At 40.8% G+C, this 8,126-nt stretch overlaps 1 pseudogene; it reads right to left on the bottom strand.

The window, feature by feature from the left end:
* Positions 1-950: 950 nt before the first annotated feature.
* Positions 951-2,053, bottom strand: LOC118848518 (annotated as a pseudogene).
* Positions 2,054-8,126: the final 6,073 nt, after the last annotated feature.

Raw genomic sequence — 8,126 nt, 5'->3', positions numbered from 1 at the left:
GTCCTACTCTTTGTGACCCAATTTGGGGTTTTCTTGGCAAAGATACTAGAGTGGTTTGCTATTCATTTTATGAATGAGAAAACTGAGGCAAACAGGGTTAAGTGACTTGCCCAGGGTCACACAGCTGTTATTATTGTTTGTCCTTCATTTTCAAAAAGGACCAATGATATCATGGGTGATGGCTTGACTTTTGTATAAATTGTATTTCAGAGAGGCAGGGTTGTACAGAGTCATCAGCCTCACTTTCTCTTCCAAAGTCATTGAAGCCCAGTGGCAGGACAAAAGTCAAGACAATTGGTAATGGCCTGGGACACAGTAGATGATCTTGGAGTTTTCTGTGTCTGACCAAGCTCTGTAGCACCTACTTTAGCTTCCTTCATGGCCATTGGAACAAATTGTTCTCATCTGCCCATTTGACTAGGAAAAGTCTTCACATGCTTGGGATAGACATCCCCTTAATTCACCAATGGGTTTGAGGCCTGTTGGTTACCTTCGGTCCTAGTTTAGCCCTTCTACTGAGCTGGTTTACCAGAGTGTGGTTGCTGTGCATACTGCAGCTTCTTTTTTTTTGAAAAGTTAAAAATTCCTTAATTTTTTATTCCTGGTACCACTACCACAATTTACAATGCAATATACCTGATGTAATGAAAAGAAAAAGAAAAGACAAAGCTACAACGGATAAAAGACCTCAGGAATGTACATCTAATCGACACTACTTGGCATTAGTTGCACTTTTTGCAAATGGTGGCTATGACAGTCCTGAACAAGAAGTGTTTCCTCTTTAAGCTGCAGTAATTTTTCTGACTATGGATCATCATTCTTTCTGTGGCAGATTTTTACAGTTCCTCTAATGTATTTGGGATGACTGTCTCAAAGTCACCTGCAGCTTTCCTGACAACTCCTCACTCTCTCTCTCCTGCTAAGAACTATAGCCCTCTTCTGTTGAGTTTTTAGAACCTTCTGATACCATATCTACCGCTTCCACCACCAGATCCATAACCACCACAAGGACTGCCTGAGCTCCTTCCACCAAAACTGCCTCCTTTCACGGGTCCATAATTTGATTGCTGCTGCCCACTATAATTTCCCAAATCATTATAGTTTCCATTGCCACCATAGCTACCACCACCAAAATTTCTTCCTTCATTGTAATCATCCTATCCTCCTCCACCACCATCATATCCACTACCTTGGTTTCCATATCCAGGTCCTCCACCACAACCATAACCCCCTCTACTACCATAGACAGGACCACCTCCGTAATTGCCACCATCACCACCAAATACATTATATCTGCCATCTTTGCCTCCATAACTGCCTCTGCCGCCACCACCACCACCACCATAACCACCCCTTCCACCAAAGTTTCCTCCACCACCTCCAAAGTTTCCTCCTCGACCCATAAAATTGCCTGAGCCACCTCCACGACCACTTTGTGAGCCAGCAGACTGTATCTCTTGCTTTGAAAGGGCCTTTTTCACTTCACAGTTATGCCCATTAATAGCATGATATTTCTGAACAACAATTTTGTCAACTGTGTCACGATCATCAGAAGTTACAAAAGCAAATCCTCTCTTCTTTCTGCTGTCCATACTTTCCACTTTCCATACTTTTCAAAGTAGTCTCTTAAATTATATTCTTCTGTATCTTCTTTGATACCTCTAACAAAAATTTTCTTCATGGTTAGATGTGCACCAAGTTTTACAGAATCCTCTCTAGAAACAGTCCTCTTTGGTTCCATTACATGCCCATCAACCTTACGTGGCTGAGCACACATTGCTGCATCTTCCTCTTCTACACAAGAATAAGTCAGGAAGCCAGAGCCTCTGGAACGTTTTGTTGGGGGATCTTTCATCACCACACAATCTGTAAGAGTGCCCCATTTTTCAAAGTGTTCTCTTAAACTATCATCCGTAGTTTCAAAGCTCAAGCCACCAATAAACAGTTTTCTCAACTGCTCTGGTTCCTTTGGATCGTGACCCTCCTCCCCCGGGTGGTGGCGATGGCAGCCAGAGTTGGGCTGGGGGTAGCCGAGCGGCTGTTTTACCTCCATTTTGAGACCTGACTCGCCGCCTCCAACTTGGATTCAATATGGGACCGAGAGCCATACTACAGCTTCTTGGAGCCAAGGAGAGAGGTGCCTGAAAGGTGGACACCAAAGGTGGATGAGCAGTCCTGAAAAGGGCTCAGCAAACCCTCATGGCACAGGCATTAGTCCTCCTGGAACATCCCATACACACAGCTAGTAAGTGTCTGAAGCTGGATTTGAACTCAGGTATTCCTGACTCCTGGCCTGTTACTCTATCCACTGTGCCATCTAGCTGCTAAAACATTCTAAAACCTGGCTTAGAATTCTGTTCCAGCACCAAAAGCCTTCTCACAGTTGCCCTTACACATGACTGCTGGGTCTTCAGTCTTCCACTGAGCCCAGAAGTGAAGCAGAAAGAATAGGGGAAGAAACACCATGCTGAGAGAAATCATGGAACTGGCTAGAACTGATAGAAAAGGAAGGGTCATAGATGGTTCTGAGATTTTTTTAGCCTGAGAGGCAGGAAGGATGATGTTACCACCTGGAGGCCAGTTTGAGAGGAAAGAGGATGGATTGGACTTTGGAAGCATTCATTTTAAAATGATGGTGGCATAAAGTGGAGATAGCCTAGTATAGTGGTAGACATTCAATAAAAGTAGAGATGTTGAGTGATTATATAAATTAATTAATATGCCTTTAAAAATCTTTTATTTCAGTGGTGTAGGTATTCCACACTTCACCATTGCAGATCAAAACCCATATGACTCATGAGACAATTTTTTGAGTTGCTGTGGCCAAAGAATTCATTGCTTAGTGGCTTAACTTCAGTGATGAACCTCTGGTCACTTAGCTAGAATGGACATACATACCATTGGTGGATATACACTTGAAGGCTTTCCCATTTAGCTGGATGGAACAGGGCCTGTGTTCTATTGTTGTGTTCTATTGTCAGAACCCAAGATCTCCTCCACGACATGAGTAGAAGGATTCTAGTGGAATGAATGAATGAACAAAGTGAGGGCCTCAAGAACCTAAGACCTACTCAAGGTAAATAAGCCTCTTGATCCCTAGCAGTCTGTAGGCCAGAAGGGCCTACTTTACATTCCATAAATGAGATATATTCTGTGATTGGTACATATAGTTACCCAGCATCCCTGGAAAAATGAGTCATTTTAGGCTAACCCATTCAGGCACAGGATGGAGGGATCTGAGCCTCTGGAGCCTCTCTCTCTCTCTCTCTCTGTCTCTCTGTCTCTCTGTCTCTCTCTCTCTCTCACACACACACACACACACACACACACACACACACACACATATGTATGTATGTATATATATTTATACACATACATATGTTACAACTAGTAAGGAATTTGCTTTTCTTGCTGTGCGTATTTGTTACAAAGAATTTGTTTTTCTTCTTTTTCCCAGTAGGATGGGAGGTGGGAGGGAGAGAGAACAGATTTCCATTAATGAATTTTTTTTAAATAGAGAGGTTTGGGATGGAGTGCTTCAGATATGGACTTTGCATGTACTTTCAGAGAGGGCCTTACATTATTAGCTTTACTTAAATGTTTTACTTTGTTACACAGTATCTCTCAAAGAATTAGGGTAATCTAGAAATATCTGTAATATAAACCAAAACACTTCAATAAAACTTTCCGAAAAAAACCCAACAGCCAGTTGTATGTAATGAAATTCATGATTTCATATTTTGATTTCATATCCAATTCCTTTTTCTATGTAACCATAAAGTTGCTTTGACTTTAGCTGAAACAATATGAACACAAAGGAGAAAAAACAAATCTTTCTCCAAAATTTTCTACAGCATTGAGAAATGACATATTTCTAAAATGAAGTTTACTTAAAAATAGAATTTTGACAGATTCAGTGAAACAGTAGGAAAGTCCATGTGAAAACTAACAGCATTTGAAATGTAAAACTGCTTGGGAATTGCTTAGCTAGTAGAATCAGCCTAGTCTACAGACCAAGTCAATGTTTTCCTTCAGATCAAAACTTCAGGTCACTCTCTTAAAAGCTCAGAAGTGGAAAACAAAAACCTACGAAAGTCCTTGGGGGAATGACAGGTTACACATAACTCTTAGTCAGCCTAACTATAATCCCTTATATGGTAAAGATTTTAACGAGAGTATACAGTGCTTCCCCAATGGTGACATTTGCTATCCATAAATAACATGTACAGTATTTCCAAGGGACTTCTGAAACTTTTTATTTGCTTTTTTATATTATGGATGTTTTGTTTTTACATAACCTTTATGTCTGAACATACTCCTTTCTCTTTCTTCCCCACAGGGAGCCATTCCTTGTAACAAAGAAGAAAAAAAAGTAGTTCAGCTAAACTATTTAAAATGTCAGACAAATCTGGCATCATGTACAGTACTTTACACCCATAGTTCAGGACTTCTGCAAAGAAAGGAAAGGGGTGAACTTTCTCATCTCTTCTCCTGGGGCTAACCTTGAACATTATAATTACACAATGTTCAGCTTCTTCTTCTTGTTCTTTTCACTTACATTATCGTAGTCATTACGTGTGTTGTTTTCCTGGTTCTGATTACTTTGTTCACTCTGAATGAGTTTATATGTCTTCTTGGAATTCTTCATTTTCATCATTTCTTATGGTGCAATAACATTCCATTCCATTCACATGCAGCAATGTATCTGTTTCCTAGTTCTAACCACAAAATGTGCTGCTATAATAATAATAACAGTAACAGCTAACATTTATATAATGCTCCCTCTGTGCCAGGCACTGTACTAAGCACTTTGTAAATATCATCTCATTTGATGCTCACAATGACCCTGGGAGGTAGGTGCTCTGAATATTTTGGTCCACATGGGACCTTTCTGTCTTTAACCTTCTTCAGGTATATACTTAGCAGTTAGATTTTTGGGTCAAAAGGTAAGGACACTTAATCACCTTTTTTTAAGCAAAATTCCAAATTGGGAAGATTTTTATTTTGGTCTGAAGATTTCTCTGCAGTTCTCCCAGAATGGGAATTTCTCCTAGTGTTAACTGTAGGTTACATCTTTCTACAGTGGGAAGAGCATTAAATCTGGAGTTAAAGGACCTGGGTTCACATCTTACCTCTGATGCATATTACCTCTGTGATCTTGGGCAAGTCTCTTAACTTCCCTGGGATTCAATTTCCTTATCTATAGAATGAGGATATCGGACTTGGTGACCGCTAAGGTGTCTTGTAGCTCTAGATGTCCCATTCTGTGATGTGACCTTGGTATTACTATTTTGTGGTCCTTCACATTTCTATATGGGTTGTTGCCTCTGTATGAGAGAGAGAGGCAGGGAGAGAGAAGGGGGAGAGAGAGAGAGAGAGAGAGAGAGAGAGAGAGAGAGAGAGAGAGAAAGAGAGAGAGAGGTGTGTCTGTCTGTGTGTGTGTGTACATGCATACAGGCATATGTCTGGGTGGGATGTGTATGTGTGCTAATGTCTGACCAACAGGTTTTTCAACCCTGTACTTGTAGACAAATGATAGTCACTCCTCACACATACAACTCCTTTACTATTCCTGACTGTAGGTGCCTGTCAGGAATAATAATGACTAATAAACACTTGGTGAATGATTGCCAGACTGCCCTCTCAGTCACCCTTAGCAAGGCTTTTTTGAAGTTATATTTCCCTGAATCTCTTGGACATTTTTCCTGCCTGCCCTACTGTGTCCCATGTCTTTGAGGTTCGGTTTCCTCATCTCTAAACAGGTTACAATTATACTTGCACCATCTGACTCCTAGGTTGGTTATAAGGAAATTACTTGACTATCGCTATATAAATGTGTCTTAAAAATACTATATAAATTGTTACAATTATTATAGAAGCAATGGAAAGAATATCTATAACTACATATATATCTGATTTCTCAGCTCTTCAAAATCTTCATGAGAATGAGCTTACACGTGTATCAATCAGCTGTGTGGTGGAGCGGATGGAGCACTGAACCTGTAGTAGGGAAGATGTAAGTTCAAATCTAGCCTCAGATGCTTACTAGTTGTGTGCCCCTGGGCAAGTCACTTAGAGTCTCTGCCTCAGTTTTCTCTTCTGTAAAATGAGGGAAATAACAGCACCTCCTTCCCAGGGTTATTGTGAGGATCAGATGGGATGGTATCTGTAATGTACTTTGCAAACCTTAAAGCACTTTATAAATGCTAGCTATTGTTATTATTATTAAAAGTATTTCTAGAGCACCTATTAGCATATACCAGGCATTGTGCGAGGTCCTGGGATTAAAAGTACAATGAATGAAACAATCACTAGTCACAGTGAGATTATGTTCTTATGGGAGAGATGAGTATATTGAAAAAGATATACAGAATAAATATAAAGCACACACACAAATTAGATAATATAGTATAGTTCGGAAGGGAAGGCAGGAAGGGAAAGGAATAAGCACTTATAGAGAGCCTGCTCCCTGGGAGATAAGTGCCATTGTGATGCTCAGAATCTCATCCACTAAGCCACCAGTTGCCTAGCATTTTGGAGGATCAGAAGGTATCCTTGATGAAAATGTAAGAAAGGGACCGTCAGATTTTCACGCATAATGTTCTGAAATTTAACCTTTGCAGTTATGCAGCTGACTAAAAGGTGCAGAGAACAAATAAATGTACCACTGTGTTTATTCCTTATTGATTATTTTTTAAGCATTCAGTTCAATTAAGCAAAATGCAGCAGCCTTAAAGGCTCTTCTACAACATGGAATCTCTCTGCAGATACTAAGATCATATAAGATTCTTTGTTAGGTACAACAACCAAGATCACTTTATTCAACTGTCTTTTGGAAACAGACTTACCACAATTGATTCGCAATGTCATTAAGGATGTCACTTAATCAGTCAACAAGCATCAAGCCTCTACTCTGTGTCAGGCACTAGGGATAAAAACAAACAAAACCAAAATGGGTCCTGCCCTCAATGAGCTTACAGTCTACTGGGGAGAGCAACACATCGTCTTATAAGTCTCACGTTAAGAAACTGAAAGGCACTTTTCTCTGTGGTGTACCAGTCATCGTGCTTTGTGGACCAGGTTCCATTCTGAGGAGCTGACTTCCAATCGGGGGATTAGGCTCTGCTTTTCCACACTTTATGACTCACTAGCAAATCCCTACCCCATTATCCTGGGGCCAGTACTAATTATAATAAAAGTTATGGCAGGAAATTCTAAGTGGTTCCTCAAAGGGAGGAACAAAAGAGTTATGGGACAGGTAATTTATTCCTATGCTAGATAATGCAAAGCATGGAAGAATCATAGCATGCATTGACCATCAATAAGACAATTCCAGTTACAATGGGTCAGAAGACTAGTTAGTATTCATGCCTCACCAAAACATAAAAGAGTTTGAAAGGCTGCTAATTAGCCATTTTACATTTCACCTGGCCAAAGTCAATGAAACAGCCAAGCTTGATCTTCTTTCAGGTTGCTAACTTCCCCCACGTAGACATTTCCCTTACCATCAGCCACTGTTACTCTGGGGTCACCTCCCCTGCCTCCATTCGGCTCAAACTGCCTCCCACGGGACATCTAAATCTTCCAAACTCACAAGGTCCTCGAGATAGGTCCCTTTCAGAGGCCTTGTTTGCCTGAGCTCAGGGAAGAACAAATACAAAAGGTCGAAGGTAGCCAAGCCTATCTAGTTAAGTCTGTCCACCAATGGGAGGAGGTGGGGTTCTGTAGCAGGGTTGCCATGATACTGCATCCTTCACCCCTCAACGGAATCACATAATGCTGCCTGGAGAGCCAAAGTTGGGAGCACCAGCCAGAAGCTGTCTTTTCTTTTAACAGATTCATCTTTAAACCTCGTTGTGACTATCATGGAGTGAGAGATAGGACTAAAAGATCACTCAGGGTTTTCCATGTTACTTTGAAATTCCCAGTTCTTTTGACTCTTGACCACCACATGTCTAGAAGCAACCAGGGAGTTCATCTCCAAAAGGCCCAAGAGCTCTGGGTATATACTCATGGCCCCTATTATTTCTCTATATAAGTAAATGCAAAACATGTATAAGGTAGAGATTAAGTAATTTCTTGGGGCATTAGCAGCTGGGGGTATCAGGAAAGGTCTCACGGAGAAG

This window comes from Trichosurus vulpecula, chromosome 4 (genome assembly GCF_011100635.1).
Source record: "Trichosurus vulpecula isolate mTriVul1 chromosome 4, mTriVul1.pri, whole genome shotgun sequence".
Taxonomy (NCBI): domain Eukaryota; kingdom Metazoa; phylum Chordata; class Mammalia; order Diprotodontia; family Phalangeridae; genus Trichosurus; species Trichosurus vulpecula.
This window is presented reverse-complemented; position numbering and strand designations above follow the sequence as displayed.